This window comes from Solenopsis invicta, chromosome 11 (genome assembly GCF_016802725.1).
Source record: "Solenopsis invicta isolate M01_SB chromosome 11, UNIL_Sinv_3.0, whole genome shotgun sequence".
Taxonomy (NCBI): Eukaryota; Metazoa; Arthropoda; class Insecta; order Hymenoptera; family Formicidae; genus Solenopsis; species Solenopsis invicta.
In genome coordinates, this window is record NC_052674.1 from 6902863 (window position 1) to 6925114 (window position 22252).

The 22252-nt window shown below is 40.9% G+C and overlaps 1 long non-coding RNA gene across 2 annotated transcripts; it reads left to right on the forward strand.

Moving 5' to 3' along the window:
• The first annotated feature begins 285 nt into the window (after nt 1-285).
• On the forward strand, nt 286-16694 carry LOC120358991. 2 transcript variants are annotated; one of them, XR_005575893.1, is made up of 2 exons: nt 286-1795; nt 12494-16694. It is a non-coding gene; the product is annotated as an uncharacterized LOC120358991 (long non-coding RNA). The 2 variants fall into 2 exon arrangements; XR_005575892.1 differs by having other exon boundaries at nt 286-1274.
• Nucleotides 16695-22252: the final 5558 nt, after the last annotated feature.

The following is a 22252-nucleotide window of genomic DNA, read 5'->3' on the forward strand; positions in this document are numbered from 1 at the left end:
CTTGCACCGTTTAAGGGCGATCATCGGTCTAAAATTCTAACGATTCCTTCTAATTTATCAATCCCATCTCACTAAAAATATTCTGCGATATAAGTATATATGTAAAATGTTAGGCGTGTTGGAGGACGTTACGAAAAACCGAAACAATCTATGTTCATCACTTGTTTAGTTACAATTACTGAGCATGTTAAATGTATACTAATAAAGAAAGCTGTATTTAGACGTTTTTGTGTTTTTATCTAACGATTTGCTTAGATGTTACGATGCAGAAGATAATTAGCATATTGCTATCCAAAGAGAATAAATTGTAACGTGTTATAACGCTTACGAGTCTAAGCGTATTTTAATAAACTAGAAACAACGGAAGCTGCGATAAATTTATGCAAAGGGTGAAATAATCGCATAGTGTGCGTGCGAACTTCAGATGGTTCCAAAAATAATTTCAGAGCAGCTCTCAAGGATAACACGATTCACAAATTAACCTGGCACCTCTCGCGTGATTCGGATGTTACTTTAATGGCGGATGAGTCACGCACGGAACACGACACGACATAGTTTATAATCCCACGTCTTAATCGCATCGCAAATTATCACTTTAGCCGCTGAATATCTCCTATACAATGGGTCTAATCACCGAGGCCTCTATTCTTGTCGGGCAGTCGTATTCAGCTTTCTCGTGCAACAACAACGCAACCAGTGCGTACCCGCTGGCGCCATTAAACACAAATCAATGGAACCGGCTTTGCATGAGATGGGAATCGCCGCGCCCGCGCCGGCTACCTCGAAGTACGAACAGGTGTAACTCGAGCAGATATGAACGGGCATGTAAAGACGAACGTACTGAACGCGCTTCAGGGCAAAGTAATACCGGTGAAGCAATCGGAAGATCTTTTGATCGTTTCTGCACGGGCAATCGTTCTGTTTTGTTTTTTCGCCTGCTCTTTTGAGACGGTAGTACTTGTGTTTTGTAGAAAATAGTAAGCCATAAAAAAGTGCACTGTGAAAAGCCTAGACAGAATATGCAGTATGATATCGGCGATAAATTGTAGATCCTTCAGGGTATAATCGTTATTTGAGGCGATTATAGTGGTTTAAAAGCATTGTGATACGAGAGACAGGTCCACGCGGAATCGAAATTGGTATGTCGGTGCCTCCAGCAAGAACCTGCAGCGGCAAACAACAAGTAACCTGGCAAGGTGCTGGCTACCCTATGCATACAGAATGCTGCTACCAACCTTCCGGGAAGGGAATTTATTATGTGATCTAATTTAAAGGTGCGTGATGTATGAGGGTGCGTTCTCGCCCTTCGATAAATTCAACGGCTCGGAGATTTTATGATTCGCTAAATTCCGCCTCGGGAATCGGCGGGCCCTAAAGATGTCGTCGACTTGATATTTCTCGCCCATTCGACTTGAGATGCGCGATATAATTTTCTAGCGTCCGTCATTAAGTGGAAGTAGAAGACTACCTCATGGACTACAAAACTAAAGCGGGTATAAATTTAAATAATACCTCGATATAAATGCTATGGTTTTTTTTTTGCTCTATAAAACAGGGGAAGCCTGGACATGAAATATCGGTTAGCTGGCAGCTACACGGGCCACGTAATTTTCGAAATTCGGTTCCGGACCAATATTCGCATATGAGATATGAAGACGTAACGATGCTCGTTCGAGTGGAGCCGAGCGTTCGCGCCGATGCATTTCTGCGGCCGAGTCGCAGTTGGAAATATTGCGTAATTGCTCGGTGCACCTGAAGCCGAGATCGCGCGAAGCATCCCTACGGACGAAACGAGGTACATAAATTTCCGGGCGCTCGCGTTTACAACGCGTAATTAGTTGGAACTCGAAAAATTCGGCGAGACGAGCGTCACCGAGTTGGCCGACGTTGTTTGCGCCTGAAGACGGAAAAAAAAGAAGGTCACGTCGCGCGCGATTCCATCGCTTGAAACGTATCGGCGAACCGGGATACAAATTATGCAACGAACACCCAAGACGTTGAATTCTTACGCTCTTACAGAGTGTGGTACACTTCTTAATTCCTCCAATACGTGCCCACCAATTAAAATCGCAGCTGCGCATAATTATTTATTTATGTCCGTACGTATGGCACACGATTTGAGTTGTCTTAACACATTTTCGACAGGTACTGCGTGTTTGGAACAATTCAGCGTGTATCAAGACTCATTTCGCATGTACTTTTGCATTTTTGTATTATATTACGTCCACAAACGCGCACACAGTCGTATAATTTTAAGAAAATATTTTCTATACAATTTCCTGAAGGTTTACATTATTCATCCAATTAGTTCCTCAAATCTTACCACGTCGATTTTGCATGTATATCAATGTAACTCATATGTAATATATAAGACAATAAAACATAAGAACAATGGTTTACGATGGCGCGAGAGGAAATATAAAACGGAGCCTAAGCTTGTAGACTTTAACGTATAGGCAATTTGCTCCGACCAGTAAGTTCCGCGGGATATAGGTACGCCGCAATCTTACGCGCTCGAAAAGTAATTTTACGCACTGTTTACACTGAGACGGCAGTTACGCGAGAAGCTACGCTGCGAAGATCCAAGAGAGGCTATCAACGTAAATCAATAACGAGAGCACTTTGGCGGCGTATCGGCCAGCTGCCATCGCCGCCGCCGCGCCGCCGCTGCCTCTCGGACTGGCATTCCACCGGCTATTGCTTTTTCGAGGGGCTATTTCTACTTCACGAGAAATCATATTGATGACGTTATAAATAATTCACCAGTTCACGCGGGTTTCGCGTAACTACGCGTCGGCGTGCGCTTTCACCAATTATCGTGAACATTTCGCGAGACGCATACCAATTTGCCGTTCGCTGGATATCGAGCCTTATCCCGCGGCAAGCTGGTAGCACCTCGCGATTATCTAAGCTCAACATTTCGGAATCGCATCGAATAAAATATCGCCGAGTAACTGCGCGGCTCGATGCATTTGCATATCGCACGCGTTCACGGTGCATTACGTGCCGTTTATTACGCACCGTTTTACGAGCCCCGCGAATAAATTCAATTGCAATGAATACGGTAAAATCAATTTCAGGCGAAAATTATGCTTTACTCGCAGCGTAACGTTGCGCTTACATTTACATCCGCGATTAGTCGAATGTCGTTCGAGACACTCGTCACGTTGCATAAAACGTGCTCCATACGCCCGCATCGAAATTGTATTAATCGATGATCGTAAAACCTCCGCGAGGCGGGCAACGTGTAATTCATCTTTCACATGCGCGAGAACATATTCAGTGATTTCGCATGCTGCCCCTCATGTCCAGCTGTGCAAAGAACCCCAGCAAACGAGATCGAGCAAAAATGATTTAGCTTCGACAGACGCGGCCGTGCGATGAATTGTGGCGCGATCTTCTTGTAACAGAGATCATAACTCGCGATAAAATATGATCGGCCGCCTCTCGCCGATCGGTTACCGCGATCTGTTAATCGCCAACGCAACTTTGTACGTCACGGTCGTGAATACCGGATTAAATGGATATTTTTAAGGGCCCTTTGAAAGTCTACCCGTTTAAAAATTCTTTAGAAAAGATTATAATTTAAGAAATATAATCTTCAGGATTCGCGTTATCAAGCTTCCCCTGGCAGATGCGGTTTAATACAATCAATAAATTTCTGTTTACCGCGTTAACGCTGAAATTACTGCAGACGACTGTCAGGTGCAGCGGTGTCGACAAACGATTAACAGATATTTACGTCGCCGTTGTGGGATTATGTTTTACGACATTCTTAGATGGTAGGCGACCGCGGTCTTTAGCGGGATAATAAGCAACGATAATATTGAAAACTTGTATCCACAGATATTCATCGTCGGCGTAGGTAGCTCGCGGAGGGACTTGGAAGGCTCCTTCGCGGTTGTTATTAACGGAAATGGCGGTTCGTTATCCGCTGACTGACAAATACGATGCTCAGCGTCCCTAATAAAATCAGTGTTCCACGTGTGTTGGTACGTCGCATAAAGTACACGAGGACGTAATTGTATGGTATTATCGTGTCTCCGAGGCTATCACTTGCGGTGTTTAAGGCCATCATTACTCCTTGACAGCCAGCCACTGGTAGAACGCGATGAAATTATTGCCGTTTTACAAAACTCTCTATCCCTCTTTATATCTCTCCCTCCTTCGCCGCGTCGGTACCTCTCGCCGTCCTCCCGTTCGTCTTCTTGAAGACTTGCACCACGTCTTGTTCGGAACGAATAATTATCGCAACGGTCGGTTTCGCATTTGTACACTTGGGCGTAATCGGCGATGCATTCTTCAACGAGCGCGCGCTTCAGACGATCGCGAGACGGCGGCGTACAGTTATTCCGATAAATATTCATAAAGCGGGAAAGATGGAACATACACGAGCTGCTATCTCAACTCGTGCTCGCCGAACAAGAAATATAATAACCCGTTATAACTGTAATTGTCTAGCACGTCGTGATTTTGCGTGCCGATTTTAAATGAATCCGAAAGAGAGTTGCTCCGAGATGAGCGAGTAAGGGTGAGTTTAGAGATTCCAAGCGGCATTCCAGGATCGCCGAGCTTGGTTTGTCCCTACGTTCCGACGTTGGTGAACGCAATGGTCAGTGTAGGCGGAGAAAGAGAGCCACTTGCACGTGCCTTGCTGCGAAGGACGACGAGCAGGCGAGCAGAGGGATGAGGGGCGGAACCAAGGAGCTTAATTAATGAGACGTACGCGGCAGCTGCAGATACCGAGATGCATTGTAAATACAGTATCTCAGAGAAAAAAAAAAAACTATTGTCCCCGAATGAGATTTATGCCTGTTCCAATTACACTCGCTTCGAGGCGTCCGATATTTTTTCTCTCATTCGTCGAAACAATTCGCATTGGGCGCGCCTTTTTTGCCCGCGCGATAACATTCGCGGCACGGATCCGTCGTTATACTCGCATTTACATGAGACAACAAATGCCCGGTCGATGATGGTGCCGAGATGAATCGTAAGCACACCCACGCGCTCATGAATTTGCTCGTAGGACGATATCACGACGAAAATCTTACGTCTTGTGAAAATTAGCTAAACATCTGTGCTCGACTTGCAGCCATAAGTAAATTCCAGATGCGAGAAAAATATGAAGAACAGAGGTCATATTTTTAAATAAATTATGGAATAATAAATTTATTATTAGTTGATAAAATTCCACTATCGTTGTGGAGTATCATTGCTCAAGTTTACTGTGTGTTATATCGATATGCAATATTTCTTATTTTATTAAAACAGATATGAGAATTAGTAGAAGCATTACCGTGTTGAGTTACTATTGCGTATAATAGTCATTACGTGAAGGTAGATGTGAATGCAGCAGTTAAAATCATTTCAGAGATGCACCTCTCCAGTCTCGGGCGAGCGCAAAAAGCTGAGAGCCGCTGCCGCCGGTGGTAGTAGAAAGTAGTAGAAACGGAAGACAAATTACGTATCATTATCCTTTCCACTTCATTCACTGTGAAGGATCCATAGAGCTAACCGAACGCGCACGCTGCGTGTCGACCGCTCGTTCGAGCAGTGAGCCTACCAAATGAAACCCAGAGCGACTCGTTAATCCCACTCAGCGCGTTCCGAGCCTTGAGCAAATGCAAGATTAAATTCATCAAAATCCAATCCTGAGCAAGTGCCCTTCGGGATGCAGCGCAAGCAAATGAATAATGCATAAGTGGCACGCCACCTCTCGCGTCCTGCTGCCCTTCTGCCCGTCTTGCTGCCCGGGTCAGCTTGACATCGCCTGATTAGATCGTGCGGGACGCGTCTTACGGAGTATCCGTTCCGTTGTGGCGACCGACGGCGAATTCCCGCGGGACTGACAAGGAAAAGGCGGGGGTCGGCAACTAAGAAGTAAAGCAGAAGTGAGTGATTGTAATTGCGGAACAGTAGCCGGGGTATTGCGAGTCGCCTTTAGCGTACGTTGCTTGCGCTTCGGAAAACGATATACGTCAAATGCATTGGGCGCAATAGTGTTATTCCCGTGAGCCTAAAATGCCATCGTGCGGCAAGATAAACCCTTTATGATTTTTCTGCACAAGTTTATTTTGTATGGAACAGCGTAGGAATACAAAAATCGAAAAGATAATAGATTCCAGAGAATCGATAATAAATTGAATACATTTGAGTATTTTTAAAATGCAAGATAATTTTATATTCAGAACTATATATCAAATATACGTTACAGTATGGTTTTTTCATGTACGGTGGAAGCCGAACAACCTCTCCAACAAGAAATCGCGACTTCGAAAACACGACAAACCTGTTGCGATAGTTGACGTTTTTCTCTCCTGGATGTTGACAAGAATCGTGCGCATGATGCACCGAACGTAAAAACAACAGGTTGCACTCGAGTGAGCTCAGCGTTCGTTAAGTGGGTTTGGATAATGTTGCAAGCAAGAGGGTTTCAAAATGCCCACGCGGCACAAAAACCGCGTTGGGGCCGCGTCTTTCGCTATAGCTGATATTTTTACCTGCAGATGTGTACGATGGGGGTCTGTTTTTCAACCTCATGTTTTGCAGATGTAAGAAGAGATGTACGGCAGATAGTTTGAGGTCTACCAATGGCACATAACTCTCTCCAGTATGCTACGTTATTCAGAATTTACAATAATGTCCGACATTGATTATGGGATGTATACAAAAAAAAGAAATATAAAATATTTAAATAACCATCATCTATGAGAGCCATTACTAGGTCTGCGAAATCGGTCCGTCCAAATCGAGATAGTCCATACTACAGAATTCACGGAAGGTGGTGGCGCGGGGACACGTATGAGGGTAAGTGGGTGCTCTCGCGTCCCTCCTCGGCGGTCCAGCCGAATCAGTGTGGATTGTATGCAAATTGCGGTAGCGGCTACTTGAGCGCCGCCGCATTCGAGCCGCACGACGGGGAAAGGCAGCAGTACGTTTCTACCTTGGCAGAAGCCTGCGGTGTCTCTGAATAAAACATCTCGCGAGGAATTTCAGCCCGAGAAAAGAGAAAGAAGAAAGAAGAGGAAAAAAGAAAGAGAGAGGGAGATGGCCCTGCTCGTGGCTTCTCTACACCGAGTTGTTAAGTACACGTCGCACCAGCTGATACTAATTAAAATGAGGCTCACTTTGACCGCGCGTTCTCTCGTTTCTTTTCGCTTCGAACCCTAGCCACCCCCTCCGCGTCCACCTTCTCTTTCATGCAGTATCTCACTCCCCTGTTCGGGCCCCTTCCCCTATTCTGTTTTCTCTTACCTGACGCCGCTCGTTTGAAGAGTGAGTCTCTCTGCCTCACGGCTAAGAATATAAAGATCCTACTTAGCCGTTATTACGAAGCTACCTACGTGGGTAGATCATTCCGTGCCACTGTTTTTTTCATACCGTTGCACTTGGACCCGATGGGGAAAATAGCGATAAGCAGGATGGAAATCAAATTTTAGAAATTATATGATTATTTGATTATTTGATTATACGATTATTTGATTCAAAAATTCATTCGATACGTCTCGTGTTTATCGATCAAGATTTTCGATGGATACAAAAATTATTGTACGAGGAACTAAGGCATATCAAAGAATTAATAATTTTATAATTAGTACCGATAATTGCGGATATTCGAAAGCACAACCTTTATTTTATGATCATCATTTAGGCTCCTTTTCTGATCGTTTAAAATCAAAAGCAAGACAAGGCATCGTTGAAAGAAACTCAATCATCGATAAACAAGTATTTTAAAAAAGTATTACGATCCATGTAGCCCAACCCACCAGCTGCACCTCGCACGGATTATTGTCTGCCTTGCAATGGTTCGTGTCGAAATTAACGAGTTTCACAGAAGATGTAGTTAGTGACCGATAGTCACGTGTAAAAGTGAGGAAAAGATGGAACTATTATCTAGTTTGCGCCGGATAGCAAATGGGAGAATAGCGCTTACTCGCGTGCATCCTTATAGGGCACTTATCTGAGCTAATAGGGACAGGTGGTACTATCAATAAGCGGTCAGTACCATTCCCAGTGAGACGTGCTCGTGCGGGGATCTTATGATGCGAAACTATCGCAATAAACCGCGATGACTCGCCCTCGCTCGGCTAATGGAGGCTGTCGAAAAATCTGAGAGAGCAGGTGTTGCTTGCTGGTGGCGACGTAGTCTGAAAACGGCAATGCGCTGCTGGCTCTGCGCTCTTTACGACCGAAAAGCAGGAGCTATCGCGTGACGTCGAGCGGTTAACGAGATGAATAAGTAATATAAAGGATTCGACGACCAAGGCCTGCGTAAAGTCGCGCTCGTATTGCTCGTTTATCCGTCGCGACTAAATTAGACGTTGACGGAGACACGAGGACTGATTGGAGAGAAGACGCTGCTCGGTCAAACCTTGTATTCGGCATAAAATCGATTCGCAGAACTCAAAAAATCACATGCCTCGAGCGATGCATTTTCGATTATGTTAGCCTACATTCGCCGTACGGACGTCAAAAGATTAAATCTGGTCATTTAATGAATGTATGAATATATATGTGCATCTAGATGCAAGTCTCCTTTAAAAGCTTATTTCTTTAGAAAAATTCATGACATACGCGAACGGATTGAAATTATATGCAAATAAATTGACGTTAACAAAGAAGTCAATTGAAAAAACTTTCTTTATGTAAAATTGTATTTTTTATGCAAATTAAAAAAATTGATATAATTTATACACCTCTTTGAAGGCATACATTTCTCGTTGTAATGTATGATTTATAATGATTTATTGTCACGATTATTTTACGGTTAAAAAAATTTGGAATCAACACAATCATATCAGTTACAGCAAACACATTCGAAAGAAAGTGAAACTAGAATGCTAAAACACATTTTACTTTTTTTCAGGTGAAATTACTATTTCGTATAATAATATTAATTTTAGGGAAATATATACTCTTTTACATGTAAAATTAATTGAACTGATCATAAATGTATTTCTTCAACTCATCTTAATTTATGATCACAATCAGGAACATTGAGTGCTCTGTTAATCAATGTGATCAATGTAATGACAGACGGTAAGACTGCTTACTGCGAAGAAATATATCTTTTTTATTGCGTGCCATCATGTCATCACATCACGATAAATTAATATTTCTTTTTACGCAGAATGTCTTCATGTAGAGGAATAACGGCTCTTTCTGTCTGTTACTGTATCCCTTTTTGCATTTCGCATCTTGCACCGCCCGGCAATTTCTATACGTGACTCGACAATTCGTTAAAGCGAAAAGAGTTCGGAGAATAAATTCTCTTCGTGGATCTAATATGATTGCAGTTGGGATCAAACTTCCGGATAAACACAGATGCAGGATATGATCCTTTATCTTATCAGTAGAATAATTTGAGCATGGTTTTTATTAGTTTTCAAAATATAATTAGTAAATTAGTGTTATAAATGTATATCTACTCTGCTTACGTATGTGTAATGCATCGTCATCAATTCGACGTTACTATATTTAGTATTCAATTACTTTCATGGTTTATTTTTTATATTTTTACAATCTATTGTTCTGCCTAATAAGATTGGCCAAATCCCATCGCTCATCGGCAGGATGGCATGCCTTTACGTACCCCGTTCTAAATGGAATTTTTTGCGCGGGTTAGCAGAAAGATTGCTAGACAATACAACGATGGGCAGAGCGGCGAAAAAGGAAGACTCGCAAGGAAGGACTAAGTTCATTAATTATCACGCTGGCGGGGTCTATTACATTCACCCTTCATTCAAATTTTTGATCCATTCGATGGCTATCTAAATTGAACACGATACAGGCTTTACACGATCTAAAATTTTGTCATTTTTCATTGAAAAAAGAATTATTAATTAATATAACTGTACAATTTTTATTCTTCTACAGCTATGCAAGTATAAATCAATATAAAAAATTTTAACTGAAGCATATAATTTAATTTTTTATCTTCTAATTTTTCCACAAGGAATAAGACATGCAATAATTAATAAACACAAATGGTTCACTAGAAAATTTACGTTGTCCTTTCCAAATTAAACTAGGTGTAGAATCAACAAATTGCATGTATAGCCTATTACATGTTATGAACGTACGAAATAAATAAAAGTTTCGACAAATAAGGCTTTCAGAAGACGGTAAAATTGTTTAAGGAATCTTGCGAATACTCAGACATTGTCTTCGACAAATAGTCTGGCGAATTGGGTGGTGCAACGGTGGAACCATCTGGCTTAATGTATGCCGTCCGAATGGAAACTCCTTAACGCCTAAAATCGCTTTATCGGCGATCGATAGTCGCGATCGATATTCCGCGGCGAGTAGATGGGATCGCAGAAGGCCCGAAAGCGGAGAGATCGGAGATCCTATCGCGTCGGCAAGGAGACTGAAAGAGACGAAGGGAGAGCGGCCCTATTGTTCTTCCACGGGGCCACGCCTCGTGTCTGTAATTACAGACAGGTCCCTGCGAGAGAGCCCTTTGATGCCCGCGCTTCGGTCCGCGGGCTCTCCACATAAAAGGGGCCCATAGAATCTCCGCGGCGATCGATCCTAGACCTTAGAGAAAGAGAGAAAGAGAGAAAGAGATGGAGAGAAAGAGAGAAAGAGATCTGCCAAAGATGAATCGGCCCGAAATTAGAGATTCGCGATACAACCAGCCGTTCTTTGTGCAGCATTAGGAGTATCGTATAGGAATATCAGAGCGTTGCATTATATATATTAATGAAACATACATGTATCTATTAAACTGAAAGATACTGAAAAGAGGGAGAGCGATTTCAACTAGATGTAACATGAAGAAAAAAATATTATGTCCGAGTTAATTAAGAGCATCAAAAAGAGAGAAAATACTTCGATATAATTACAAGTAAGTTTGCGATTTGCGATAGTCATCTTATTAATTAATTAATAACTTATTAATTAATTTCTGTAAGAAATATAAAATCTGAGTAATCCTCTCTGACAATTATTAGCAAAGAATTCTTTGCTATCTATTTAAAAACATATATACATAAAGTTAACGACTCGCGATATCTATAGAAAATACCTTGACTAACGTGCCGTGAAAATGAGTAGAAATTACTTTAACGAAAATCTATCGGGCTAGAATGACTCCAGTGCTCTTCCCCCCCAAATGTTATCGCTATTTATGGCAGATTAATTTTCACCTCGCACAAAGAGAGTTGGCAATAAAGCGGTCGATTGTTCTCGTCAGCCGCCGCTTTGAAATATGTGGCATAAACGATGTGTTTTCACGGCGCGATACCCTCGGAAAATTAGAGCGGATCCAAACAAAGCGTTTCCATACTTTATGTGACAACTAATCGCCGATCTTCGCCATGAGCGCGATATAACGGAATAAGAAGAAAGGAGCGCTTTTACCTGCTTTAAGAACCGATATCATAACTTTTCGGCGTAAGTCAGTTGGCAAGGCGTTACCGCCGCTGCGCTAAGTTATGTGCGAGGAAAGTGGTAGATACGTTAAAGCGTGGCGAGGCGTTTCAAAGCGCACAATGGCCTCCGCTAGATTTTTCTTACAGATTTCGTCGTAACTTACAAATCCGAAATAGAAATGGAATTATCGACAGACCGATTTCTTAGCGTATTTCTTCTCCAGAGAAACATATGTTTCTCCAATAATTTTTATTGAAACTTAGATTGCTGTATTTAATCTTTTCTTGTTCTCAAGACAAAACTTTAAGTTTCTGTTCCATAAATAAAAGAAAGATGTATAATATTTTTTTATTTTATTTAATGGACGAAGTTATACCAAGAAGAGGTAGGATAGAATTAGGTCGAGCGATACTTATATCAAAACGGTTTCGAAGTATCAGATTACTCAAGTCTACCGTTTGGGCTCCGATACTTTCGGCAATAACCAGTAGCTGGGGGATTATCACCGAGACGAATCCTATAGTGGAAATTCATTCCGCGAAGCAGTTTGGCTCGACAGAAAAAAAAAGAAGTTCGGGTACTCGCTGTTGGCTGGCTTTTGATCAGCTACCGCCAATATCCTATCAACTATCACCGCTAGTGCACCACTCAGCTAATAGACGCGTCTCCAATTTCAGTCAATAGTTTTTTGTGATCGTAAACGCGTCTCAGATTAACTTTTGCGCTTCGACGAGGTGCAAACCCAATTAAGAGTCGGTCGTATAACACATGCCCTATATGACCTCAAGTTGCTTCTAGGTAGAGAACAATATGAACTGTCTGGATATAAAAATTCAGTCGTGAAAGAAAATGAGAAGTCAATGAAAGCGTTGTCTAATCATTTTTGTCCACTTGAAGTTTTTGAAGAACAAATAACGATAATTCCCTTTAAAAATAATTTCCAAATAATTCCCTTTAAAAAATATTATTTAAACAGCAATTCCAATTTATTGAAACAACAATAAGGAATCAGAATATCGCCAATATTGTTAGTTGTTACTACTGTTACCAGCATGCACTTTAAAACGGATTTTAAAGGTTTCATAACAGAGTTTAAATGCATTTTTCACGTTTACAGGAATTTTGACCACGAATTGTTCCTCGGTCGCCGCACTGAGACTTCGTCAGTGAGGATAACAGAAGAAGGGTGGCTTCAAAATTGACCCAACCTTTTTGGCTGGATGAAATCATAAAGATCGGCGATCGCGAGTGTAATGGCATTCCCCGCTGAGCATTCCTCGTCGTAATCTGTGGGAAGCTGAGGTCCTGACCCCACTACGAAGGAACGTGATCCTGCGAGTGCAAGGCCGTCGCGATTCACGAGATCTCTACGCGAGAGCATAGCATACGAAATTCTTAGTATCGCGATGAAAATACGTGATATTTCCTCGTTGTCTTTGAATTAGTAGCGCAGCAAGAATTACGCTACTTAATTAAAAAATATGTGTAGATTAGAATCAACATTAATTTAAAAAATCAATTTGAAAACTCTTTTGTGTGGTGCTCAAATAGCATAAAAGGTGCGAACAAATAATTTTTGTAATCTCTGCATGGTAATTAATTTGTCCTAACATAAAAGGCTGCTACTCCGATCCAATCGATTAACGCAGAATAATATTCTATGGGGATCTTAAATTTTACCACGGACAAAGTAGCTGGTGCCTATTAAATGGTTGCATCGTTGATTACTTAATTGTGCCAACGCTATCAAACTTCATTTTTAATGACTAAAATCTGATCTAATTCCAATTAGTGTGCGCATTAATTAGGCATAAGTTTCTTTCCGTCAATTAAAAGACCTTCGCGTGATTTGCATCGACTTTTTGTGAATCATTGACGAAACGATAATATCAAAATTAATGAAAAAAAAAAGAATTCAAATTAGAATAAATTAGACAAATTGAGAACCGCTGGAGCATTTGGGATACTCTAATTGAAAATCGGTCAAAAACTGACCACCTCTATCTGTGCTCGGTGATTCAACCGCTGGCTTCATTAATCGCGACACGGACCTCCAAGTCGCGGCGGCATATTTGATGACTTTGTGACCACCCCATACAAAATGATTCTCTTAATGAAAACACGATCATGCGCGATAAAAGATGACCACCCTTGATTACCTCATGGGAGGCTGCGCGGCGTATAGCGGCTCAATACCGTAACATTGATTTATTTCCGCGGTAGAATTAAAAAGCTAATGAATAATTATCCGATTTAATTATTACACATTGTGTTTGGCTGACTGTATCCAATAAAAGCACCCATTTTCTCCTGTATTTGTGGTTACAGAATTCAATTTTATTTTCGATGTACCCCCGAGTAAATTACAGAGAGACAGTCGTATTGATTTAGTATAGAATTTTATCCCGCATTCAAGCTTATAGCTCGATAACCCTTATAATTATGGATGATACCAGTGATTTCAGGTAAATTATTAGTTAGAAGAATGTGTGCGTGTTTTTTTCCTACTAAGAAAGTCTATGACAGTCGATTCACCATAGTTCGATTTAATCGAACATGAAAAACATAATTAGCTTCTAATAACCTCATTGCATTGTTCTTTTTAATAGTATACTTTATGACATGATGAAAATCATGATTCAGCAGCACCTGCATCCTATGATTACAATTTCTATGATTACAACGTTCAAACAATGAAATATTAACAATAGATGTATATATCTGCAAGATTTTCTTTAACAACTAAGCGGTAAACCAAACAAAGAGTGCAGATTTTATTATGTATAAAGAATTAACGCCTTTCTATAATATTCATATCACCTTTCAGGGCTAATTAGAGTTATAATTTTATTATGAATTAACTGTTTCTTGTTGCAATATTTTAATATTTATATTTATTCAAATTATAATAAACAATAAAGAGACATAATAAAAATTAAAGATATACTATATGCATATGTATAATTGTAAAATTAATCAACTGCTTATCTTCAATTTATCCTTTTCTATTTTTATCCGAATGTTTTAAAAATACTTTAATTATAAATATTCTTTCTTATTTATAGTGTATAAATGTGTAGCTGCGGCACCTTAAGAGATCAAGGTTCTCAGATAGTGTAAATGTGCACATTGATCTTTCCTTACATTGTAACGCGGGTAATGCACATCATGAAACTTCATATCGAAACACGTTTCATGTGCTGTACACCTGCTGTTTCAGGTAAAAAAATCTGGCGCCTGCAGATTTATATAAGAAAAAATTTGAAATATTGTCATGTATTTTTAACGCTCTTAACAGGCCACACAATTTTATTATCAAGTTATCAATTATTATTACATTATAACATACGTACATCGAATTATTTTGTTTATTTACAACGTACAATGTATTATTTTTTCCACCAAGTTTATTGAGAGAATATATCATTATTTCTTTAAAGCCTTTGATTGAAAGAATTTGGTTAAAATATTTTTGATTGAAAGAAAAAAATGAATGAATGAATATGTAATTAATTATGCTTTTAATCAAAAATTGAAAATTATTTGCCACTATAAATACCGGCTTTAGCGTTTTAAAGATTGAGAAGAGAGAAACTAGAAAGACTCAGATTTTAATTTCGCCGCATTAAGAAAAGAACTAAAAATCTACGCAAGTATTTATGCAGACCGTGAGAACCTCTACGGCATGTAGGCGAGCAACGCGCTTCGTGTGGTCCACATTGTCCGCGGTCAAATTACATGGAGAGCGGGGTGCTTCTAATGGCAGTTCTCGTTCCTCGAGAGAATCTGCAGGACGAAGATGGAGCACTCGCTATGAGCGAGGAAAAGACAATATGAAGGGAATTTATCGAGCAAGACAGAGAGAGAGAGAAGTTGCGTCGCAGAAGAGAAGAAAGAATGAAGCAAGGAGAGAAAGAGGAACGATTCTCCGTAGTGAAGAAGGAGCGAGAGACTCGATTCGACGTGCTTCTTTGATCCTTGAGAGCGAGACGACAGGGCGGGAGACAGAGCCGCTCATATTCCGACATCACTTTAGCTTCGCTTCGGTCCTACTACTGCCACGCGACGTCCGTGAAGTGAACGGAACACCTGCTCGCTTCGTTGATATGCAAGGAAAATTTTTAAAGAGACGAGGATAACACTACGTTTGATAATGAAACCCCGTTCACATGTTGGAATCTTGAAATGCATGTAAACGACAAGTTTTATAAGCAGTACATAGTATGCTATATCTGTTTAATCAATAAAAAATAATTTTTTCAATCTTTCCGCTCTCGTAAATATTATCGATTTTTTTTCTAAATGTTAAATAATTTTATATTTTGCACAATTACTTCCAGAAGAGAGAAATAGAAATCCTTCTTTGTATATAATTTTCAATTGCGATTGCAATTTAGGTTTACGGACCCTGAATAGTGATACGGGATTCTCTTGTATAGAAGGATAAGATCTTTCATGTGTGCTCGCAGATTCTCGATACAAGAGAACCATATCTTCCGAATGTTATCCTCAACACATGACCCACGCTCGGCAGGCGAACTGGTTTCGCCTGAAAGGCGCCGCGGATATTTTTCTTCGTATCACATTGCACCCGTCCATGTCTTGATCGTGCGCCGTGAGGTACCGGGCGATCATTTCGATCCGCGGAATCACGGATGTTAGCTCGTTCCACACGGTTTCGACATCGAGGAAGTTGGCTCGATCCACGTTGGCTGCTGGCTGGCAGTTGGCCCCGAAGAAACATCGCAAAACCTACCGTCCAGTAATAACCGTTGCACCGGTGCTATCCAGTCATTACCAGCGAGCTTTGGCTCAGCGCATCAACCTAATATGTTTTTCAGGGTGGTCTGTTTAAACTCGCGGTGTTGCACCACACAAATATTCACCCACGATTCGCACTTGCCTAGCCTCAGAAGCATATTTGTGTGATTAAAAAAACTTTTTTATTCCCGACTTTTAAAAGATACATAGAAGTTCAGAAGTTATGACAAAAATTATAACGCAGTGTTTGCTACATTGAAAAAATGCAAACTGCATTTACATAAATTATTAAAACTTATTCTTTTGACTTTTATTTATCATATGTATATCATATTATCTCATTATTTCTTTAACACTGTATAATTAACTGCTTTATGTGTGTTCAAATATCATTAGTTGTCACAAAAACAACATATTATGAACTTTGTAATAAACATACTGTTATTAAACGAATGTGAAAATTATAATATATTGTAAGACTCTAAAAAAATTCTTAAATCGTACTTGTACTCGATGCATAAAATTGTACTATATAAAATCTAAAAATAGGTATATAATATCGTGTATTATAATTACCGGTTCCCACATTACAGAATTCCATAAAAATTTATTTATACGTTAATTAGCATACTTGCTTATTATCTTAATCTAAATTAGACGCTTTTGGTTTCATTAATTTCAATAAATTGTTGGCATGGCCTCTTAATGAGACACATGCTTATCTCGCTTCTCAAGATACTTTGAAAGCGTCAGAAATCTCACGGTAAATTATCTAAATTGCTCGATACCGACGCTGAAAAGCCGCGTTTATGGCGCGCGGCTCGTCTCGACGCATCTCGAGTAATTAACAAGATGTAGATATTGCTCGATTCGAACAAATCTGCTTTTTAATTAAAACGACGGTAGCGCGACAGGAACCTTTTGCGCGGCATCAAAACGTGTACTTACGTCGTTATCACGTTTACATTAGGTCGACATTGCGCGTGCTCTACATCACGGCGCGCAGTGACGGCGGCTCGACGCACGCGAGGCGCTGTTAAACCGGGTGGTCGACGGGATACTTCTCGGCCGTATCCATCCCGATCCCCTGGCGCGTATCATTTTCAAGGTGGACTCGTTTACTCGGATACGCGATGGCGCGGCGGCGTGTTGCGTGCATCCTCGCGAACCTCGTCATCGATCGCATGCCCTGCGCGTATATCCACGCCCTCCCACCCTCGCGAGCATGTGCGGTCGCGCGCGCTTTTAATGGGCCGCATTAATTTTGTAATTAAATCGTCGCGGATAATAACAGAGCACGATCGTGGGCGCCTCGATCGACCGGCAGTTCCACGTCATGACGAGATTATTAAGGACCAATTACAGCGCGCTTTATCGGCGGATAGACCGCATCGCGGATTCGCTCGGGCACCGACAACCGCCCTCTACTTACGCTGACAGTGATTTATGGTGAAGCTTGCCTACCCGGATTGCTTATTTATTGGAGAAATTAGTTATGGACCTATATGTCACGAAGAAGCGCTCACCCGCTTCGACGATATCGCGCGGGAGCGGATGTTGTGTGTAGAACACAAGTAAAAACCCCATCAGCTGCAGATGAGATTGCGGAAGAGAATGGAAGAAAAATTTGAGAAAATTCATTTTCTCGAGAAGCGATAAACAAGAACGAGAATTATGGGGAACGATCTCACGGTGTATGCCGAGTACATTGAGCGTGCTCGAACCCATTTTATATTTCTTGCCTCACAGTAATTTCGCGCTCGTACTTGCACTCTCATGCGCACGGAAAATCCAGACTGCAAGAATTGTAACGTCGTCTTACGAGATGCACAAATATCTAGCGCCTCATTACCGGATTTTGCCGTGTGCCGTGCCGTCCGAAGAATTTAACAATCGCTCGCCTGCAAGCAAATTCGAGAGCGCTCCGATTCCCATGATTCCGCCAGATTGGCGCGCGCTTCTCATCATTAATCGTTCGCCACGCAATTCCGATGACCTCGATTCGACGATTCTCTAGTAGTGTAAATCCCTGCCGGGCACTCGCATTCTCCGTCAGATAAACTTAATCGATCGATACTCCCGGCGCGAGGCGCGCGCGAGCAAAATCATCGGTCGCTGGCCAATTGGAAGATTTCACTTTTAATTAAGTGGCTTCGGAATTGGCGACGAGAATCGAGATGTAAAATAAATTGGCGGCAGTCTCACCCCTGGGAAACGATCGATCGTGCGCACGCTTAATCGGCGCGTTCGAAATTGATTCCGTACCGATTATCACTTTCTTCCTGTGCGCGCGCGTTGGTTCGCGTGCACATCAATGATTTAAACGATCGGTGAGAATTTATGACAAGTAAGGCGGCGCAAATATAAATGAGCAATAACTTCATTTTCATATACGTATTTTTAAGACATTGATGTCTAATTCAAAGTCGAAGCTTTTAATTTTAATTTTTCTCTTGCTTAACAGCTGCACAATTTTGTAAATAATATCTCATGCATTTTGTTATTCCGACGTGGAATGGTAGATTGCGCGCAAAAGGAAGAAATCCTCTCAACGGAACAAAAAATATTCGCGGAAAACAGCTGGAGAACAACAAGACGGATATTTTCAGAAGCTCGGCTGAACATGGCAAGAAGAACAATTAATTTTAATTGTCCCATTCGAGCAGAACGTAGGTATACGCCGCATGGCTAAAATGGCCGGAATACTTCTCAGTGGGTCCATTAAGAACCGCTCGTTGTAATTGCCGCGTCCACCGGCGTCCGATTCCACCTCGTGTTTTCTCTCTTCGGGGTGCTTGAGATTTAAGTACTTCGTGGCATGTCGCCTCGGCCATGTTCACGTTCGCATTCGTCTATGTTCAGGTGTCGCATTATCAAATGCTTTTGTTGCGCGATATTACTTGTATAGATTTTGTATGTATATTTAAGTAAAATAATCGACAATTATAACGCGTAATAATTATACATCATTAAGTTTTAAATTGTCAAAGAGTCAATTTGTTTACAAATTCTTAATTGCGTAAAACATAATATTACTGGCCTCTTTATGTGCATAAATTAAATAAGATTATAAGATCGCGTTCCTTTAATCCGTCGTAATCGACGAAGGAAGACCGACAAAGACTGAATTTATGTATGAAACGTGACCTAACCGGTCTACGCTATTCCCGAGTACGCGATAACGACACCAGGAAACGCGCCACACCAGTTTCTCAAAATCCTCTGAAACTGATCTCCTTAGGACGTGTCGGGCCATCGTCGTGAAGTCTTAGCGACGGTTCGACGTACGAACTGTCAACAATGAAGTCTAATGGCCATCTCTGAACGTGTCAATACAGTATTTTGTACACAAACGTCACGGTACAATGGCGGCCTGCAGCGTCGAGAAATCGGTGGAACGCAAACATGTTATTTCGAGACGTCAAGACACCTGATGCGGAATACACCGATGGGATTATGACGCTTTAGATAGGACCCGTTCGCTGGATGTTAGATAGAGCTGTTCAATGACGCGAAATCTGACTCCGATGATGAGAAAAATTGTAATGGCTTTATTAGTCGACCGAGGAAAGGGCAGATGTCTAAGTTTTTACTCTTATCCTTTGACTCCTAAATTCATTTTCAACAGATTTTCACCACGTCTCACGTTATTTTAACTTCAGCGAAGATATCTCTGAGAAGTAAATTTAACATTTATATTCAGCGAGTTTGCATGAACGACTCTTAAACTTGTGATGCAACTGACATCAAAATCGATAGTCTGATATCGGAACTTTCTCGTGGCTCGAGAGATAGACAAAGACGTACCATGAGTAACAAGGAGGAAGCTGGTTTGTCGGAAATGATGATAGAAGCGAAGAATAGTTATGATGAAGAATTGTTTGTACAAGGCAGGTGCTTCCTTGGACGTCTCGGTACTACGACATTCTACGTTCGTCGTCCCGTCGCATCCGTCATCCGCGACACGTTAGAATCACGCAATCGAAACGTGCAGCTCGAGCTCAGATAACAAGAAGTATTTTACAGCACCGCTGTAGACGTCGATGACTTACAATAGTTCTCATTAACGCAGCTAACGATGCACCTTGTTAAAATGCGCCGAGTGACGCGAGGCGCGATTGAATTCTGATCCGGGGCTGATCCGCGGCCGGAAACGACATACAAGTCGGTGCATAAGAATTTCTTTTCGGGAACGGAAGCTTCCTACTTGTGTTTGAATGTTATTAATGATGACGCGGAAAGCGTATCTATTTTTTCGAGGTGTGAAAAAAATGGTGTATTTATTTAAAGCTGTAACTTATAAGGGCACACGAATGTTTTACAGCGTTTCGAATAACTTTTATACACTGAGAAAGAAGTTGTTGACTTGATTAAATTTTTTCAGTTCAAGTATTTATATATTTTAATTAAATATATAAATGCTTAAATTAAAATTCAAGTATTTTATGTATTTAAGTTTTATATATATATATATATATATATATATATATATATATATATATATATATATAAGTACTTGACTTGGAGAAATTTAATTAAGTTGAAAGATTTAGTTAATTTAACAACTTTTTTTTCTCAGTGCACATGATTAAGCAAGAAAAATGCAAGAAAACGCTAAATCCTGAACAATGAAATATTAGCTTCGTTCGACTTAAATAACATATTGTCACAGAAAATAATTAAAAATATGAATGTCGACATGTCATTTTAAATAAAATAATGAAATAAAAAATTTTGATATCAGTGACAGACACTTTTACATATATTCTTGCTGAATAGTAAAAACGGTTAATAAGGTGTTCCTAAGAAATACTCGTTTCATTGTTCTAAAGATCGTTGTTTACGATAGACTATAGCATGATTGGTCAGCCGATAGCGCAGGAAGGCGCTCATAGTTAACCGTAAGCATTCCTTGGATTGCATATGCGTCACTCTATACCCCCCGCGGTACGCAACCCCTAAGAGCGATGAATCTTAATGAGCAACGCCCCCAAATTATTCCGCGTGCCGGCCATAATTTTGGAGTTAGGAATGTGAAACCGCCCGTCTAGAGAGGCGCGTGTAGAAGCATATAAAAGGGAAAAGGTGGGAATAAAAATTTTAATTGGTACGTCGATTTGCATAATTGGTGCGAGCCTTGATGAGACGTCGCTGGTGTCTACCGTCACTCAACATGACGTACGGTATAATTGCCATAAAGCGGTAACCCTGTGTGGCAGGACAGGGAATAGACAATCGCATCGTAACATAGTTACGCTTCCTCAAAAGTCATCGCACAATAATCGCAAGAATAATTTGTGATACGTGAATATGTACTAATAAAGCATATCTTTTAATTTTCGGAAAAGATAAGATTAGTTGCAATTATAGTTACATGGCAGCAAAAATTTGTGTATGGTAATAAAATTTTATTTGTTAATTACACAAATTAAAACTTACCTACCACACATAGATTCTTGCTGCTGTAATTAAACATTTTTTCTTGTTCACAGCTAATAATTAAGTCACATGTGATAAGTGTTAATCTGTGGAATCGATAATACGACGACTACTCGATCAGTCCTGCAAGAATATGCAATATACAAAATTGAGGAGTTATTTTTCTACACGTAGGTACAATGGGCGAATATCACGTTTCACGTTGGGACTCGCAGTTGGGACTCCCGCAAAATTTATCGCGGCACGCGCGTGGTCGGGGTGCAAGCGGGATATTCTCGTGAACGCACGTCTGGCATGCTGCGAGAAACGTAGAAACGACGTTTACCTCCCTTCGCTGTTATATGCAGTGACGCTTTCACGTGTTTCGCGAGCGGAGCGAAGTCGAAGCGGGAGGTCCGTGTCGAGAACGGACACGCGTGTGCACTCGCCGTGGCGCGAGGCAGTAAAACAAAACGAATGTATTCGGAAAGCAAGCGATTTCTCATCGTCCACAAAGGAAGAGTTGACTGTCCGGACAATAGAGGTACAGACACGAGGCTAGTTTACACGTAGATAATTCACCATGTAGATAGCTATCTACCATTCCCGATTAAGCGAGGTGACAAAGAAAGGTAAGATTCTCACATAGAATATACGATTACGCCATCATTCACTAAGTGTTGTCAAGCTTGAAAAC